Source organism: Scleropages formosus, chromosome 16 (genome assembly GCF_900964775.1).
Source record: "Scleropages formosus chromosome 16, fSclFor1.1, whole genome shotgun sequence".
Taxonomy (NCBI): Eukaryota; Metazoa; Chordata; class Actinopteri; order Osteoglossiformes; family Osteoglossidae; genus Scleropages; species Scleropages formosus.
In genome coordinates, this window is record NC_041821.1 from 7,361,179 (window position 1) to 7,378,023 (window position 16,845).

The window sequence follows — 16,845 nt, forward strand, 5'->3', positions numbered from 1 at the left end:
CATAAAAAAATAACATTGTCACAGCAGGTTGTTTCCACAATTAAGCAGCAACCTCCTACAACGTTTCCTGGTGACTTGGATACAAAATACCTGTCTCAGGGGTATTGTACTATACTATTCTATACTATTTGCATCACAATTTTTCCAGCAGAGACATCTGTCTAGATACTTAATATATGTACAGATGATTTTTAATTATTAACCTATAATGAAAAAAATTAAGCCATAATTAATTATTGATTATTATATTATATTATATTATTAATTATTAACCTGTTGCTCAGCTGACATTTCGTGTACAGGACTTGACTCATTCACTCCCCCCTGCAGCATCACTGGTCAAAGTACATACCACGATTTGCACCAGTACGTTTACATTTAAAAACACCCCAGGTGCGCTAAATGGGTCAAACACTGCAGCGAGCTGCAAGCGCGCTGAGAAATGAATTAATGATGACACTCGGTGGGCGGGGCCTACGTGGAGGGGCGGGGCTTAGCGCCTTGCGCGAACCTCACCTTCAGCGAGGACGGCCAGGTTACAGAATCCATTCCCTGCTGTAAGTAAAGCGATTTTTGTCGATCGCTTGGCGGAAACACATTTAAATTAATTTATTTTAGCCAGATGAGCTCGGCAGCGCAAATAAACCAAGCTGCATTGTATGGTTTAGTGAGAGAAAGCTGCTTTCTGACAGAGAAATATTGATATTCTCTGTGGTCGACGACGGGACACGACGGGACAGCTCCGCTGACCGGATCGCCGGAGTGTAACTGGAGTGTAAGTCGAAGCCCGGAGTGGGATACGTTACTGTGCCTCCTTCGGTTTCTCTGTCAATCATATTTACAGGCGATCGCGGTGGAAGTTCGCCGCGCGCGACTGACGATTTCGAAAAAAGTTCGGTGGTCCGTCTCGCGCCACACATGATCATGTGTTCTTGCCTGCTGTGATCTGCAATAACTAAGTTATGAAACCTGATCGACGTGTGTGTGTGAGAACACTGAAGGGCCGCAAGAGGGACCCGGCCGGACCTTTTTTGCGATGTGTCAGAAACGTTTTTTTTTTTCCTTTTCTTTTCTTTTCTTTTCTTTTTAAAGCGACGCACATATATTTCATTACCGTCAAGCCGCACGTGGGAGGTATACCGTGGTAAAAGGGTAAGTAAACAGGAAAAGAAGGACGGGCGGTGAGGTGAAAGGCGCCGCGCGACACGGGTTAAAAAAGAGCGCCGTTCCCTTCGGAAGTTTTCAACAAGAAGAATCAATAGTTTCCTCCTCTGCGTTTGTGTTTAACACCTTCGCAGTTCATCTGCCTAATTCTAACAGTAATATTATTATTCTCACCTGAGTTTTTATCGGAGAAGTGAAATAAATTATTGTAAGAGTAACACTGGTGTGCTGGCGGTGTCCTTTAAAAGATCAATTGGTAATATTCTTGTTTGCAGTGATGGTGGGATGTTGTTCAGAAGTTTCTTTATAGTATTCTCGTGCGGTGTGTTTTGCGCCTATTCCTGTGTAAATTACGGGCTGCACTTGGATTTCAAGGAATGTGCATGGAACAGCCTCTTTTTTTGGGGGGGACTTCTGCACACTTGCCATGACGTCACAGCCCAGCCCACCTGTGGATGGGGGGGTGACTTAATCCCCAGAGTTTGAACACTGGTGTTATAACACTATAAACAACCCACAGTTCTTCCTGTGTCATGGATTAGTCTCCCAATTAGTTACTTGTACCAGTGGGTAGTTGTAGTGGTTAGAACTGCTGCCTTTGGACCTGAAGGTGGCAGGTTTGAATCCCTCCTCCAGCTGTAGTACCCTTGAGCAAGGTACTTACTCTAAATTGCTCCAGTAAAATTGCCCAGCTCTGTAAATGGATAAATAATTGTATTTTGCTTAATGGTGTATATTGCTTTGGAGAAAAGTGTCAGGTAAATGAATAAATGTAGTCCTCAGTTACCTCATCAGCTCTGATTAGTGGGGCTATAAGGCCTCTGTTACATCTTGCAGACTCCGCTTAGTCCAGACCAAAAGCAGCAGGACCGGTTAAGGCCAAGAACTTGTCTTAATCATCTAAGATTTGTTCAGTCTTATTGTAGCCGTTTAAACTCGGTACTGTTATTCATTCATTCAGTTTCACTAACTGCTTTTTTCAGTGCAGGGTCAGAGTGGTCTAGAGCCTATCCTGGAGGCATAGTGCATGAGATAGGGCATGGTCTGGATGGGACAGCAGTCCATTGCAGAACAGTCATACACACTCAGTTACTCACACATACACACACTATGGACAATTTAAAGTCACCGATTCACCTGAAACACATATCTTTGGACTGTGGGAGGAAACCAGAGCACCACGAGCAATCCCTAGGAGAGCATGCAAACTCCATGCAGACTGAGCCACATGCAGCTCACAGTGAAGGAGCTGTGAGGCTCCAGAGCTATTCTGTGCTCCACTGTGCCACCCAATATTATTATTCTTTATTTAGCTCACACCTTTGCCCATGGCAACTTACAGAGTTGCATTAAATCAAAGCAACAAGTGGTTACAAGGTCACAAGTAAGTGTTTTGGAAATCGAATGCTACTTAAGCAGAAGGTGTTTGTCAAAAGTTTAAAAAAAAAAAATTCAAAGTGATTTATCTGACACACACACACACAGTATATACTGAATATAAACATATGCAAGCTGAACTCCTTACCGAGTGGAAATGTGACGCACAGAGACACGGGACCTATTAATTCCATAGTTTGCACAGCTCTGTTTCCCAGGGCGCAGCAGTTGGCTCGTGGCACAGTCAACAAACAGTGAGCAAAATCAAGGTGAGGTGCTGCTTGTTTTGTTTAATCAAATTGTCTGTGGCGCACGTGATGGTGTAGGGTTACCATCATACCTGCTGGTGTAGGTAGTGCATTCGACCAGCTGCTCACACCTGGAAAGCCCCACTCGCTGTAGACCTGTGGAGAAACCATTTACTCCCTGATGCAATGCATTTCCTTATTTTTATAATGTTGTTGCTTACCTGGCACTTCTATACGTATTCTACACACATTTCAACAACTGAGCTACATTCACGTGTGCATCTAAGGAATTGCTAAGGGTCCGTGTATGTTGCATTCATCGTTTTTTCTTTCGAAATTGTAAAACAAAATGCAAATTATGGTGCCTTCATTTTTTTTTTGTTTAAATAATGAAAAACAAATTATGAATTGTTTAAAAAAATTTTTTGCTCAAAATGTAAAATATTTAAAATATGCCTCATTTATAGTTTCTTGCCGTTTTATTTTTTGAATCTGAGTTATTTCGTTTTGTGGTTTTTTTTTATCAGCCCAGGTGTAAACGAATTGAAACCGCGCGCAATCCATCAGTGGCTTCATCGAACATGCTGGCTTCGCTCCGAGTTATTCGTAAGTTAATACGGATCACTGGGTGCTTTTCAAAAGCAGCAAGAGAGTGACAGTAAAGGAGGATGACATATCCACCGAGAAAATCGGCAGGATTTATTATTCAGGTGCTACTTCTTAAGAATCTTATTACTAAAAAAGCGCAGGTGTTAAAAGCACCATGAAGTTCTAGTTCTAGGTAAGGCTACTTGTATAGATTGAAAATATTGTGCTCTATAGGACATTCATCATATTCGATATTGTGAGATTTTCATTTCTACACTTTGTATGATTAAATGAAACGAGAAAATTAATAAACAAGTCCTTTCGTTTTTTGTGTGTTTGCTCAGAAACAAAATGCCATTTTTCTGCTTTCAATATTAAATAAAAAACCTAATGCAACGTACATGGACCCTTTAGGCACAGTCAGTGAAACAAGGTTCTCGGAACAGGACAATGGACTGCGTGTCATGCGGGACGAGCGGTGACCGAAAGTGGGTGGGTGAGTGAGAGGGAACAGGAAAACACGGCAGAAATGATGTAATTAGCTCCCTGAGGCCGTCTTTGTTTACTGTACACCTGAACGATAAAATCGGGTTAAACCCGTGGAATTTACCAGAAACATTACCTCCCTCCTAGAATCGCTTTTATATGTTGACTTGAACTTGCTACCTCCTCCACTTTGTGGGCTGATGGGTCCCTCAAAGAATCATTCCAGGAACTGCAGATGGCGTAGTGGTTAGAGCCCCTGGCCGCCACTCACAGGTCCCACATTTGCATTCCACCTCCCGCTCTCATACCTTTGATGAAGGTACTTACAATGACTTGGTACGGTAAAATTACTCGGCTCTATAAATGGGTAAATCACTGTAAGCGGCACAACTCTAAGTCGCTTCGGAGAGAAGTGTCGGATACGTAAATGTAATTACGCTGTGATCGGACTGAAGGGCTCGCGGGACCTTATCGAAATATTGCTGACGGTCATCACTGGACCGCTGACCGTGGCACTGAGTACCCAGATTTCAGGTCTCCACTGATCCTGAGTGTAACTCCTGGGACGTGCGCACAGCTCGGGGGAAGCTGCAGGCTTTTGAACGAACTGACCCCGGCACTGGGAGTTTTACCGACTTATTAGCCAGGAGGTCTCAGAGTCCCCCAGCAATTGTTCTAATTATCCCTTGGTTAGCAGTGAGTCTCCTAACCACGTTTCCCACCGCGGCAATACCCAGACACACAAGGTGTGGTGGAAAAGTATCGGCTGGACTCGTCAGCGATGAAGGACCCATCACTCTGCATTGTCTTGTTTGCTCATATAACCTTCTGGATGAGGATTGCAGTTCCGATTTAGCATGGCTCCGTCCTCTTCGGCACACTTGTCACGGGGAAAGGTGACCGGTGACCGTGCGTGGCATGCCTTCACGTGCCGCTCTGCTGACCTCATGGGGGTCGAGGGAGCAAAGTTTCTACCACGTGATTCCTCGCCCTGTTGCCAAGAGGTCTGTGCTCATTGTGGACTCGTGCCGTGCGTTCTGCGAACACGCACCCAGCGCCCGTGTCCTTATCGTACACGTTCAGGCTCCAAGGTGATGCGGTTGAAAAAACGCCGTTGGCTCCTCTGTGTGTCGCACGAAATTGAGGACCTATTTTTGTTCGTAGGAGAAACAAATTTGTGCCGAGTGATTTTGTGGTTGTCACGGTAACGATGCTCAAATAGGAAAGTGTGCCCAGTTGTGTGTCACGCGGTGATGAAACTCGCAGACATCTGATGTCCGGTACGAGGACTACCAGCCTCCCTAACCTTGCCCGTTAAAGCCTACCGAAACCTGGAGCAACAATATTAAACCGGTTTTAATATGCATCGTGGAAGATGTTTTTTTCTATGATGTCCTGTTATACATTGTATCAAGTTTTATATCTGGTGGGGTAAAAAGATGTGACAAATTTTGCATTTAGAAGAAAACAGAGTAAACTCTAAGTCGCCTTCGACTCCTTTATACTGAAGTACACTTTAAACTGAAAATAATATGATAAATGCATAATAAATGTTCCACTACACATAGTCTATAACAGAAGAGCTCTAACAGTAGTTTGTGGGTTTGATGTACGCCCCACATCAACTACACACGGAGGATGACACACCTGAGATGCTAGTTGGCAAGGTCAGATATCAGTGGTGGAGGGGGAGGTTGTTAGGAGGAGAGCCAGCTCCCTGTTGAACCACTGAGATTGATGCCAGTGATGTGGGCTGTGTGTCAGTGGGCGGGGCTTGGGGGGATGGGAGGAGCCAGGGCCCCACTGCTCCAGTAATAAGAAAGCAAGGTGCCTCCTAGCTGTGGAAAACAGCGAAAGCGGTGCGGACGGGCCGTAGCGAGGCCCAGACAGGCTCATACTGACGTAATACGCGCTTGTGCGGCCGCCAGAGCCGCGGTTCTCCCGCCCCGAGCCAGGCTCAGCCGAGTCCCGTGCTCGGCATTAACCCAACCCTGCTGACCCAGTTGTCCCTGAGCACGGGAGCGATCGAGGGCCACAGGTGCCTCTCGGGGCTTATGAACAGGCTGTTAAGATGCTGTATGGGAGCCCACTTACTGTACTTTGTTGATGGTGGGTTTCCTCTCGGAGGAGAAAGCCTTTGGGCTAAAGTAGGGCACAAGAACTGTCTTCAGTTTCCTTTTTTATATGCCCTTTACAACTGTAGGTCCCCGGGCATATTATCTGCGGAATTCATCAGAGGTCAATGTGTTTTTGTCTATTTTTATTGATATGTTAGATCACGTTAGGGTTAGGGTTACCTCATATCGTCTTATGATGTGTAATAATATTTCTAGGCCTATTAAAACTGTGTGTTGATATTGTTGCTCCAGGTCCCAGTAGGGTTACCCTAACCCTAAAGTTGAATTTTTTTTTGGCTGTGATAATATTTCTAAGGATGACTAAGGAGGCGTGGAAGAATATAAAAACACTGTCTGCCGAATGCTGGGAGAAGGTGAGGCCCTCTGTTGGACACAGTCCAGGGAACAGCCAACGGCAGATCTCTGTTGGCTGCAGGAGGACGGGCTGCGGAGGGAGGTGCCCAGGATCCTGGATTAGGTGACCGCATTGGGATGTGCCCCAGGGACAGGTGGCCCAAGCAAGTGGCATGGGAAGAGAACACGTGGAGGACAGCTGCCGTCCTACATGGCAGGGCTTGGAGCACATGCACAGCCGGTGGCCTAAGAGGGGAGGACGGAGAACCTCTCAGACATGCGATAGACACGCGGGCACTTTGCGGCCGCTGACCGTCCCTCTCCCTAATCAGTTTAAGTTTACCGTGATGCCACCGATATGCATGTTTATTGTACAATTATGCGCTGCGGCCAGAGCAGAGTCACATGTCTGGTGTCTGAGTGCAGTGTTTTCTGGGAGAAGAAACTCCTCACTATATTCCATCAACAGGTCACGTCAAGTCACCTCACCGTGGGGGTGTAGAGTGCGCCAGTTGTTTTCTCTTCAGTCTTTGTACTTCCATTACTCAGCTCATCTGGGGCACTATAGGGTATTTAGATCTGAAAAAAGCTCCTCTAAAATGATCATCATTATTAAGTTTTTTGCAACTCCTTTATCCATGGCAACTTATAAAGTTAATTAACTGCACCATGATTTACTCATCTGTACAGCAGGGTACTCTTACTGTGCCAGTTCAGGGTAAGTACCTTGATCAGGGTTACTACAGCGAGAGAGGGATTCAGACCTGGAGTCTTCAGATGTCAAGGCAACAACCTTGACCACTACACCCCCTGTTGGCCCTAATAATTATTGAAAATAACCGTCCAGCTGATTTACCTTCTGCTCTGCTCCCGCAGTGCAGTGGAGCAGCTCTCTTCTGTATAACACAGTTTACAGCGAATGAATCCACAGGTTCACAGATTTAACAGTCATTTGGAGTGTTCATATTTACTGTGTCTCTGCTTTGTCAACATAAGCAGGGAAACAGAAGGAATAAAACTGCATAACACTGCGGCACTGAGGGAATGCGGCTGCCGCTACCAGCTGTCCTTTCAGAGAGTTAACTCCTCATCTCGTTCATCTCCAGCTGAAGTTATGCACCAATTATGTCTGCATCTTGTGCTTCCATTTATTGAGCAATAATAAAGTATTTTTACTGGCCATTATAGGATCATTATTTTTCATAAGGAAGTCATTACCAGTCGCATTGCTGCTGCCTACAGATATATAATTCCTTTCAATGTAAAAGCCTCTTAACATTTACAATACGCTCCGTCCTGGGAGCAAAACTAACTGTCACCCCCGTCCTAATGTTAAATGTCCTTAATTGGATTAAAAATAAGTCTCCTGCTCTGGCATTAGTGTTCTTCACTGAACTGCTGTCAAATAACTCAAGCTTAAATGCGCCAAAGCAGTGTGATGAAGACGCAATGCATCATGGGAGAAGTAGACCGTCCTCACACCCCCCCAGCGACCCGTCCACACGCGAAGGCTGAATGCAGGGAAGGGCGATCGGTATCTTGCATGCGTGCCTCTGCGGTGTCGTATGGAGTCTGACATGCACGTTTGCTCTTGATGAGGTGTGTGTGGGGGTGGGGGGGCACTGTCTGGGAGCTGTGTGCCGCGCTAACGAAAACACATAGGCCTTTCCGTGTTCACGAGCATCAGGCGAGGTGGAGAACGAACGGGCTATGAAGGTGATGGCAGTGTCTCACCGTAGAGATGTTGTGCAAGGGAGCGGTTTGTTTACAGCAACACGTTCAAGGTGTGTTTTGCACACGTCTGTCAACGAGGGACTGTTCTCCCACTACCCCCAGTGTCCCTGTCCCTTCTTGCTTCTTAATCCCACACAGTCCTTCGACGCACATTGAGGGTTAGGGTTAACCCTAACCAAACCCTAAGCAATACCGCGTATTTCTCCCCTTGAGCTCAAGTTATGAAAGACGAACTGTTAAAAAATGGAACTGGTCCTGTCTCGTGGGGGCGCGTCCGAATTTCGCTGGACCAGACCGACGAGCCGTGACGCACCTTTCGGGTGCGGCCCGAGAGACCGGTTTCCGCGCTCCGATTGCGATTCCACCTGTGATCGGAATGAATGAAACGAACGAGTCCGATGGCTTGTTTTGCCGTGTACGCCCGCCCGCCCGCCGAGGACTCCGGGGATGATCAACACCCCCGTGTCCGCGGTTAAAGGCCAAACTCACCTGAGGACTTGAGTCCTTAAACCGCATAAGAGCTTTTTTGTTTCTTTGTGCCACGTGAGTCTTTTTCTCCCCCCATTTCTCACGTCGTAATCCAGTGCAGGACCTCATCTGTGGACCTCTGGCCTTTGGGGAAATGGAAATAAAGGTTTTGTTGTAACGTAGTCAAAGCAATGACTGAAGGATAGGAACAGAAGGACACCAGGTGGCGTAGTGGCTGGAGTCATCACCGTGCAGTCACAGTGAAAAGACGCAGGTTTGGATCCCTGCTCCGGCTGTAGTGCTGCCAATCAGGGTACTTACCCTGAACTGATACTGTATAAATGGGTAAATATATTTTTTAAGTAGCTTAGTAGTGAGGGGTGCGGTGGCGCAGTGGCGCAGTGGGTTGGACCAGGTCCTGCTTTCCGGTGGGTCTTGGGTTTGAGTCCCGCTTGGGGTGCCTTGCGGCGGACTGGCGTCCCGTCCTGGGTGCGTCCCCTCCCCCTCCGGCCTTACGCCCCGAGTTGCTGGGTTAGGCTCTGGCTCCCCGTGACCCCATATGGGACAAGCGGTTCAGAAAGTGTGTGTGTGTGTTTGAGTGAGTAGCTTAGTATACAAACCTAACATTTCAAGTCATCTTGGAGAAAGGTGTCTGCTAAGGGAGAAAATATTAATAGCAGCTCATCTATTTAGTTTTTCTGAGGCTTCAGTACAGAGATTTTCTGGACATTCTTGGAGTGAAAAGGCACTTTGTATGTGAGAACAGGACAGACAGGTAGCAGCAGAGCGAGGAATGTGTGCGGCGTCCGGTCTCGGCCGCCCTGCATCGCGTTTAACGCGAGGACGGTCTGTTCCTGAGCATATAATTTACATTTACATTGATATACTGTATTCACGACACCTTTTGTCAAAATTGAAATTATAATGTTAGTTTGTGCACTAAGATACTCACACCGATTTACCCATTTATACAGCAGGGTCATTTTTACTGAATCAGTTCAGGGTAAGTACCTTGATCAAGGAGCAGAGATTCAAACCCTGGCCTGTTGACTGCAGTTCTAACTACTACGCCACCTGCTGCCACAGTGCTGTCAGTCTGTGTATCGGGACAGGTGGTTGCATAGTGGTTGGAGCAGCTCCCTTTCGACCCAATTTTCCCTCCGGCTGTTGTACCCTTGAGCAACGATCTAAATTGCGCCGGTAAAAAAAAAATTACCCAGGTATGTAAATGGGTAAATAACTGTAAGGTAGATTAACAGTATAAGCCGCTTTGGAGAAAAGCATCAGTTAATTGAATAAATTTAGGTGACATTTGCATCCAGTGACTTTACGGGTCCTCTTAGGGGTCTGAAATTTGGAAGAAATAAAATGCTTCATTTTGAGGATGGTGTAATCAATGTCCTGTTGTTATCTGGCTCTGTGTGTGTGTGTATGTGTGTGTGTGTGTGTGTGTGTGTGTGTGTGTGTGTGTGTGATATCCAAATTCACCACCTCCTGTGCACAGTTAGACAGGATCATTTAGATATATGGGAAAACTAAAGACGTATCCATCTCTGTCCCAGTGTTGTTTGTCCGGGGAGGCTGTTTGGAATTCCGACGGCTAAATTACAACAGGGAGCCTTTCTAAGTCAGCTGCAGCATCATCATACATCATATGCAAAAGTCTTGGCTTCGGTTGCGCACCCTCTGCTCTCCTTTTCCTGCGTGGATTTTGCTTTTCTCTGCAATTAAAAACCTCTTTTCCTCCCTCTTATCTTTTCCCTTGTGGAAGATGTGACTCCCTAAGTCCCACTTGAAAATGTTTATGTTGAACTGTATTGTAATTTAAACAGAATTATGCTATTATTTCAAGCGTCACTATTTAACAGGATAATTTACCATAAATAAATCTGGCTTCCTTCAGCAGTTACGTACGCAGAACTGTGGGCGGGAGCCGGTTTCTCAAATCGCCGTGTTATGATGGTCTGTCACTGGAGACCGCTGAACTGGGACCGCGGTCTGCGGTTAAAGCTCTGCGTTCATGTGTTCAAGTGACAATAATCTGGCTCCTCTTACTCCACCGTTAAATATTTCAGGAGCCACGGGTGGCTTTGCATCACCTTGTAGCCATGGTTACGTGGATGCTATAAATTTCCACACTATTGCTTCTACCCTCAGGTGAAAACTGGTTTTACTTACCCAAAAATCTGCCCCCCCCCTCCTCCAGCGAGCGTTACGGCTCTGTAGTTACTAAGGGGCATGTGCTCTCTGTTCAGTAATCTTTAAATTCCAATAACCCTTTTCCATTCTAGTGCACTCATAAAGCTTCATTCTGCACAGTAATTAGCATTAGTACTAATTACCGCCGGCAAAAGAGCCTTTTTTTCCAAACCCTGTTTTGAAATGTCACAGTACTTGTGAGGGAAGAAAAGAGCGAAGGTCTGTTGGGAGCAGGATCTGGGCAAAGCTTCAAATGAGCTTTCGGAACAATGAAGGGCAACCGTTCCCGGACCGCGGCCCGACCGGCCCGGAGAGGCTTGTGTAACCAGTGAGGTTTGGCCAAGCGCTGCGGTGGGGCGCTGCGACTCGTGGTTAGTGCGCCGCGATGGCGGCGGCCAGCTCCTGCCGCGATCCGCCCTCAGAGAAGCTGTGGAAGGGCGCGGTCGCTTTGCAGAACCGCGGTTGCCTCGCCCTGCTTTGTGGAAGCCTGGACAGGTACTAGCAACACCTGTAAACATGAGGTGCGGGGAGAACAATCATGGTGCCACCTTTGGGACGGTGTGTGTCGTACCTTTTTTCAGGAGTCGGCACCACGGTCACGGTCCTGCCGCAGCGGGGCTCCTATTTCTGCGACTCAATCTCATTGAGCGAATGGCTGTCAGCGGGTTGGACGTGTCAAAGGCCGCAGGTGGGACGTCTTCGCTTGGCGAGAGCAGAGGGGTGCGTGGAATCGTGGGGAACCACAGCACTAAACTCACGCCAACGAGCAAACATTTTCAATTCAATTTCAATTCAATTTATTTTTATAGAGTGCTCTTCTCCCGCAGTGACACAGAGCGCTTCAACAAAAAAATAAGGCAAAATACAAATAGAACAAAGACGACAGTTGACTACAGAGTCAACATTTCTCTTTTCGCTGTAGTTTGATGCTTTTCCCCCATGTGACAGCGATACAGCAGGCTCCAAATTATGTTTTTTAAAGAAAAAGACGGACTATCAGTTACATTTTGAGCATTAGAGCAGAGAGAACGGAAATGAGAAATATTAGGGTATCCATAGCAACCGGAAAACACTGCTCAGGTGAGAAAGGTGCCTCCGTTTGCATTATGCTGAACTAGCAGAGTACAGATATCCAGCTGTGGAGAAGCACTTACCATAGTGGTTTAAGCCTTCAGCATCACTTGGGTTTCACTGCACGCGCCTGCTCTAGGACCTCGATCGAGGTCCTTACCATGAATTGATACGGTGAAAAGTACCCTGCTGTAAAAATGGGTGAATCGCTGTATCGTAGCTTGCAAATCTCAGTCGCTTTGGAGAAAAGCATCAGCTAAATTAATCAGTAATATCGACTTTCATGTGAATGACTTGGTGTGAAATCTGCCGAGTGCAGCATCCTGCTGCTTAATGATGGTTGTCTGGTTTCTCTGAGCTTAAGAAAACAGGTGTCATCTTCCTTGGAGTTTGTCTTCCTGCAGGGCGATGTCAGGGCTGGGGCCACGCTCTCTGTTGACGCCTTTTTCAAAGCGGGCTAGAACTTCGCCGGAGGACCGCTTGGTTGTCGGCGGTTGAGAAGTGTGTCGCACGGGTTCAAAGCTTTGACTCTGATGAGAGAGGAATCAAGCAGGGTGCAAACATGGCTGGTGCATGAACATCCCCTGGGGACCGGTGGGAACTGGTGGGGTGCTGATCGGTGATGAAAGCCTGTCAGGGGTCACAGCGGGGGGTATCTGCCACCCAACCTCTTGTTGACGACACATTGATGCGAACCGCGGCCGGTTCGGCGGTGCCACGTCGATCCTCTTCCGCATCACCGCTGCGTTCGAAAACCATTTAGAGAAAGGCTCAACACTTGTTCCGTTTGCGTAAAAGAAGCACGTTCTCAAAAGCACCGCGTCGCTTCAGCTCTCGAAAGAGCCCTTTAAAGTTTAAAGAGAATCGCTCATCAGATGCTGGAGCAGTTTGCTTTTTCGCCGTCTCCTGCTTGGACAAGGAAGCATGTAAACATCTCGGTCAAGAGATGCACTCAAGCTACTTTAAGGAGGAGGTGCCACTTACACACATTCATCTGACAGCCACAAGCATGAATATATTATTACTACTGCCATATATATATATATATATATATATATATATACATATCTATAAATAAGGGTTTTGCAAATGTGTACAGCTGGATATTCAACGGGAAAAACTCGAATGGAGGAAAGCTGGTACCATAGTGGTTGGAGCTACTGCCTTTGGATCCAAAGGTCACAGGTTCCATCCCCACCTCAGCCTATAGAACCCTTGAGCAAAGTACTTATCCTAAATTGCTTCAGGAGGAAAAAAAATTACCCAGCTCTATACATGGGTAAATAATTGTAAGCTTGCAACTGTAACCTTAACGTTATAAGTTGCTTTGGCGAAACGCAACAGAACAGATAAATGTAAATTTATTTGAAATATCTTGCCCAGAGCACTGGTACTTGAACCTGCAGCTTTTTAGGTGACACCTTAACCACCGTGCCACCGACTTCAATACACACACTTTTGTCTGAGCGCTCCTGGGAGGTCCAACGGGGGTAAGGGGCGGGGGGGGGTGTAGCATCGCACCACCCGATTCTTCAAAGGGACACTGCCTCTGCATCCCCTTCCTGGCTCCCGCTCGGATTCTGTCGCCGTAGAACCCGTGCCCTACTTCACGCGCCCTCGGATCTATTTTCGGGAAGTAGAACGTCTTATCTTCTGGCCGCGCGTTTAATTGGTCTTGAAGGAGGTCCGTCTCACCCAGCCCCTTTGCTTAAGATAATGCACATTCGTTGCAGGTTATCTTTCCCCAGCGGAGTCTGTGAACCTCTGCAAACCTCTGCTAATGCAAGCGCTGTCTCTATGGATGACGTTCACGTTTTTTTTTTTTTTTTTTTTTTTCTCTTCTCTGCATCTTTTTAAAGGATCCATCCAAAGGCTGTTCCCATGTTTTCGCTATGAATGCGGTTGCCAGTTTGCCCCGTGGGATGTCGTCTCACCCAGAAAGCGAGTCTCGTCATCCATAACTGCGCACAGACACCGTTTTATGGTTGTTTGATTCTAATCGAGTCCGTAATTGCGCGACGGTGGTGATAATGTGCTCCGCATTGTTGCGGTAGCCCCACAGAGACCGAGTATCTACCATGTGAATCTCTTTGATGCTGGCAAGAAACAAGAATGCTAATGAATATATTTAACCGTGACATGATTATCTGTGATTCGGGACTTTTTTTTGATCCGCTCCGCTCTGCGCTCGTACAGGACCGGAGTCCTCAGAAATGATAATTACTCATCATTATTTACTGGCTTATTAGATGCTTTTATTTGAGGATGACCTACATAACCTATGGGTTACAGAGCTGGAGGTAGGAAGTTCTCCCAAGGGCCTGGTCCCAGGTTCAATTCCTTAGCCACTTAATTACCTGCTTTGTGGTCACAATATGATTAATAACTTTTAACCTTTATTTATCTACTGCCTTTGTCCGGCGTGACTTTGAATGTAAGGTTTGTCCACTGAGCTCTTTATGATCCGTTTATACAGTTTGGTACTTCTTACAGTATCAGTTCAGGGTTAAGTACCTTGATCGAAGGTACCGCAGCCGGAGTAGGGATTCGAACCCCGGTCCTTCGATTGCAAGGTAGTTGCGCTAAACCCTGGACCGCCAGCTGTCTCAGGAAATCAGGGAAGTGCCGTGCTGAAAAGCCTTCCACTTCCCACACTGCATCTGCTCCAGGCGTGCTGATGGTTAGGACTTTAAAGACTAAAGGATAGTGTCGCTCGGTCCGAAGCTGCGTTGAAAATGCCGTGTCGCTGTAATTAGCCGCGCGAGGGCTGTCGGCCGCTGACCGGGTCGAGCGCGCGGGTATCGGCCCTCGTGGTGAATCATTCCTCGGGGACCCGGTCGGCAGATGGGACCACCTGCGGAGCGGGGGTTGGCCGGGGGACAGACGTAATTAAACGGCTGTTCGGGGATTTTAGCCGGAGAAGCTTAGCCAGGGAGCAGGTGGGTGGAATAAATCCGTTGGTATGCAGCGTGATTTCGATCCCCGCCCAGAGGCGGGACATTTCACCCCCGGCTCTGTGTCCGGGCGCACGGCATCATCCTCCGGTATCTTGCGTGGTTTTCTTTTGCATCTCGGATATTGCTGTACGCCTCCGCTTTTGGCTCAGCCGGAAGTTCCCAAGGAAACGGAGTGTCAGTGACATTACTAGGCAACAGGCCAGCGGTGATCCCAAAGTCGTGGAACATGCATGAAGCTGAAAGAAATGAAATTTCACTTTTGGATTTACTGTGATCATTTCTCCTAAATGGTACATTCACATTACATTCATTCATTTACCAGACACTTTTCTCCAATGAACTTTATGTAGTGTTATCAAACCCCCACACCTTATTCACCGCGGTGACTTACACTGCTAGATACACTACTTACACTGGCTCACTCATCCATACATCAGTGGAACACACACACTCTCTCTCTCTGTCACTCACACACACATACACACACACACACACACTATGGGGTGACCTCAGAGTCATCAGCCCACCTGAACAACATATCTTTGCACTGTGGGAGGAAACCAGAGCACCCAGAAGAAACCCATGCAGATACAGGGAGAACATGCAAACTCTTGGAATAATTAGGGGAAAAAAAAAAAAACTGGTACAAAGTTTCTCTCAAAAAGCGTTGTGATAAAATTCCATCATTCCAATCCCACGACCAATGGTTCATGTCACCATCCTAAGGTGCGTCCATCAAAAATGAAGTGGTACTGAACGGCCTTGCGCTGCCTGCGATAGCTGGCGTTGTGCGCTGGGGAGTGGGCTTCTTCCTTGGTCTCCACCCCATTCCCCAGCTCCCCCTCACACACACACTCACACACCCCCCAGTGTGGAGCATTCTGTAGCAGTTACTCACGTTCCAGCCCCATCCAGTCATTTCCTCCCACTCACTGCAGCGCACTCACACACACACACACACACACAAGCACAAGCACAGACCTTCCCTGACGCGGATCGAGGGCCAGACCTGGGCCTCTCAAGTGGGCGCTGCGTTTCTTCGCTCTCTTCTCGTTGCCTTCCTCTAAGAGTCCTCCTTCTTCACAGGGATCCCGACGCACGTGGACCGTGACGGAATGGCGCCCTTCGCCGCCTAAGGAAAACGCCACCTTTAGTGGACAAGAAGCTATGGTCCAGGAGAGGTAGGCGTCTCGCACATTTGTCATCGGAACCCCTGAGCTTTTTCCGTCTGTTGCAATACGGGTGTCGGAGTTCGCAGTTCCTAAGTGAACCCAGATGGGGAGAGTATGAAATGGCGCATTTCTCTTCCCTACCGCGTGGAAGAACGCCGCCCGGGACCCGAGGAATAACCTCCCTTGTGGGATGAGCAGGGCTATCGCTGGAAGCGGTGCTCCACACGGTCGCCGGCGCCCGTCGCTCCACAGGGCGCACGTTTGCTTCTGTTTAACCTTCACATACTGGACGTCTCATGCGAGAGGGTGTACGTACCTTAGTTACGGTACATTTTGCTCAGCTGCGTGCTGTCCAAAACATATGCGTTTAATTAAAATACATAAACATATGTATTTTTCATGCCGTCATGTGTGTTTTTAGCAGGACGGCCTTAGCAGTTTATTCCGAAACGATCAGAAAAAGATTTGCGATAAATGCGAGATCATGTCGACATCTACTTTGGGTACAGTTAGGGTTGTTTTCTAGAGCCGGTGAAATAAACTGCAGCCTGAGACAGTGACATCACATGGTATTCTAGCAAGAAAGGAAAAATGACAGCAATTCAAGAGGCCGTTTCCCGCCTGTGAGCAACGGAAGCTCAGGGAGGCGGCGACTCTCAGTTTCTGGTCCAGTGTTATTTTTACCGGCGCAGCTGGGGGAGTCCCGGAGACCGGGTGACGGCGGTCGCGGCCGAGGTTTGCGTTCCTGGGGAGCCTGCGATTTCCGGGAGGGACGGCGCGGGACCCCACCCGCATTGTTGTCCTCCTCCTGCGAACGGAGCGCTCCAGGAAGGCGGCGCGCGTTCGGAAGCGCTCCGCAAGCCGGGAGCACCTCGACCGCGCGGCGGAGAGGACAATGGGCGGCGAAGGG

At 47.7% G+C, this 16,845-nt stretch overlaps 1 protein-coding gene across 5 annotated transcripts in view; it reads left to right on the plus strand.

Moving 5' to 3' along the window:
* Nucleotides 1-490: 490 nt before the first annotated feature.
* Nucleotides 491-16,845, plus strand: part of fhip1aa (FHF complex subunit HOOK interacting protein 1Aa) — a 30,348-nt gene continuing 13,993 nt past the window's right edge. The window contains exons 1-3 of one of the 5 annotated variants that reach the window (XM_029259072.1): nucleotides 491-557; nucleotides 693-775; nucleotides 15,850-15,944. The gene's annotated coding sequence lies outside the window, so the exon portion shown is untranslated. Of the gene's footprint in view, nucleotides 776-15,849; nucleotides 15,945-16,845 lie in introns of all 5 variants that reach the window. The other 4 variants (XM_029259073.1, XM_029259074.1, XM_029259075.1 and 1 more) reach the window with 4 other exon arrangements.